Raw genomic sequence first — 2,753 nt, 5'->3', positions numbered from 1 at the left:
TTTGTGACTATAGTTCTATCTCCCAAAATTATTTCAGTAAGTAGTTGCATACAACATTCATTTTGATTTCAGAAAAAAAATTGCAAAAGTGGAGCAGGACTGTGGCAAACCTGTTTGAGTGCATATGCTACAATGCACAAGGACCCAGGTTCAAGCCCCAGGTAACAGTAGTTGTAAGAGAATAGCGGGTGGGGAGGCCAGTTGGTAGAGCACTTGGTTGGGTGCACATGTTACAGTGCACAAGGACCCAGTCCCCACCTGCAGGGGGAAAGCTTTGCAAGTGGTGAAGCAGAGCTGCAGGTGTCCCTCTGTCTCTCTCCCTCTCTATCTCTCTCTTCCTCTTGAATTCTGTCTCTATCCAATATAAATAAAGATAATAAAAGAATAGCAGATTTATCTCACCAGATAAAGCACTTACATTATTACGATGTATGGGGTCACCCATGTTTGAGCCCACAGCCCCTACCTGCAAGGATGGGGGCAGTTCATGAGCAGTGAAGCAGTGCTGCAGGTGTCTATAGATCTTTTTGTATCTCTCTATCAAAGATAAATAAAAAGGGGAGAAATGGTCACCAGGAACAGTGAGCTGTGCATGCATCAAACTCCAGCAATAACCCTGTTGGCAGAGGGAAAAAATGAAAGTTTCCATGTAATGTCTGTTCATTTATTCATCCAACAAACACTTACGGAATTTGTCCAAACTACTATGCTAGTTCTTGTCATAGGCAACTAATTTTCCCTTTTCCTTCCAATTCCAGAACAGTGTAGAATAGAAGTGATGAGACAGGGGGGCGGGCAGTAGTGCAGCGGGTTAAGCGCATGTGGCACAAAGCGCAAGGACCAGCTTAAGGATCCCAGTTCAAGCCCCAGCTCCCCACCTGCAGGGGAGTTGCTTCACAGGCAGTGAAGCAAGTCTTCAGGTGTCTATCTATCTGTCCCCCTCTGTCTTCCCCTCCTCTCTCCATTTTTCTCTGTCCTATCCAACAACAACAGCAATAACAACAATAATAATAAAAAAACAAGGGGAAAAAATAGCCTCCAGGAGCGGTGGATTCATAGTGCAGGCACCGAGCCCCAGCAATAACCCTGGAGGAAAAAGAAGGAGGAGGAGGAGGAGGAGGAGGAGGAAGAGGAGAAGTAGTAGTAGTGATGAGACAGGCCCAGAGAGATAAACACCTGGAAGGGTGCCTGCTTTGCAGTGTGTTCGACCCAGGTTGAAGTCCCCATTTCACTGGAAGAAGCTTTGGTACTGTAGCCTCTCTCTCTCTCTCTCTCTCTCTCTCTCTCTCTCCCTCTTTCTCTCTCATTCTCTTTCTCTTCACTTTATTTTTTTTCTTTATTGGGGTGATTAATGGTTTACAGTCTATAGTAAAATAAAGTAGATAGTACATGTGTAACATTTCTCAATCTTCCACATAATTCTACTCCCCACACCCCCAATCCAGAGTCTTTTACTTGGTGCAATACACCATCTTTTCACTTTCTTTCTTTTTTTTTTTTTGCAGTAAAGACAATCTTTTAATAAATGGCACAGGAAAATCCAGATAGCCATAGACAAAAGAATGAAACTGAATCCTTTGTACTATATACAAAAGTCAACTTTAAATGGGTCAGATATATTTAACACCTGAAAGCATTAGACTCCCTAGGAAAAAGCCATGGTGGGTATAAGTTGTTTACTATTATTCTAGAATGGTTTTCCTCATTTTCTTTTTTTTAATTTGAAAATCACTGGAGCGGGTGGGGGTGGGCAGGTGGTGGCACAGGCAGGTGGTGGCACACCTGATTAAGCACATGTTACAGTGCACAAGGATCCAGGTTCAAGCCCCCGGTCCCCTCACCTGTAAGGGGAAAACTTTGCTAGTAGTGAAGCAGGGCTGCAGGTGTCTCTCTGTTTCTTTTATTTTCTTTTTTTTTATTTAAGAAAGGAGACACTAACAAAAACATAGGATGGAGGGGTACAGCTCCACACAGTTCCCACCACCCAGTCTCCATATCCCATCCCCTCCCCAGTAGCTTTCCCATTCTCTGTCCCTCTGGGAGCATGGACCCAGGGTCCTTGTGGGATGCAGAAGATGGAAGGTCTGGCTTCTGTAATTGCTTCCCCGCTGAACATGGACATTGACTGGTCGGTCCATACTCCCAGTCTGCCTCTCTATTTCCCTAGTAGGGTGAGCCTCTGGGGAAGCTGAGCTCCAGGACGCATTGGTGGGGTTTTCAGTCCAGGGAAGCCTGGCCAGCATCCTGATGGCATCTGGAACCTGGTGGTCCAGCCTCTGTGGAGAGCAGTCTGGAAAACTCTCACAAGGCTAGACATGGACCTTCCATATGCCCCAGTAATTTCTCTCCTGGGGATATACCCCAAGGACTCCATAACACCCAACCAAAAAGATGTGTGTACTCCTATGTTCATAGCAGCACAATTCATAATAGCTAAAACCTGGAAACAACCCAGGTGCCCAACAACAGATGAGTGGCTGAGAAAGCTGTGGTATATATACATAATGGAATACTATGCAGCTATTAAGAACAATGAACCCACCTTCTCTGACCCATCTTGGTCAGAGCTAGAAGGAATTATGTTAAGTGAACTAAGTCAGAAAGATAAAGATGAGTATGGGATGATCCCACTCATCAACAGAAGTTGAGCAAGAAGATGAGAAAGGGAAACTAAAAGCAGGATCTGACTAAACTGAAAGTAGGACACCAAAGTAAAAAACCCTGTGGTGAGGGGGAGGGTGGACATGCGGCTT

The sequence above is a fragment of the Erinaceus europaeus genome, chromosome 17 (genome assembly GCF_950295315.1).
Source record: "Erinaceus europaeus chromosome 17, mEriEur2.1, whole genome shotgun sequence".
Classification (NCBI taxonomy): Eukaryota; Metazoa; Chordata; class Mammalia; order Eulipotyphla; family Erinaceidae; genus Erinaceus; species Erinaceus europaeus.
The sequence above is the reverse complement of the archived record's forward strand: the minus strand, read 5'-3'. Positions refer to the sequence as shown.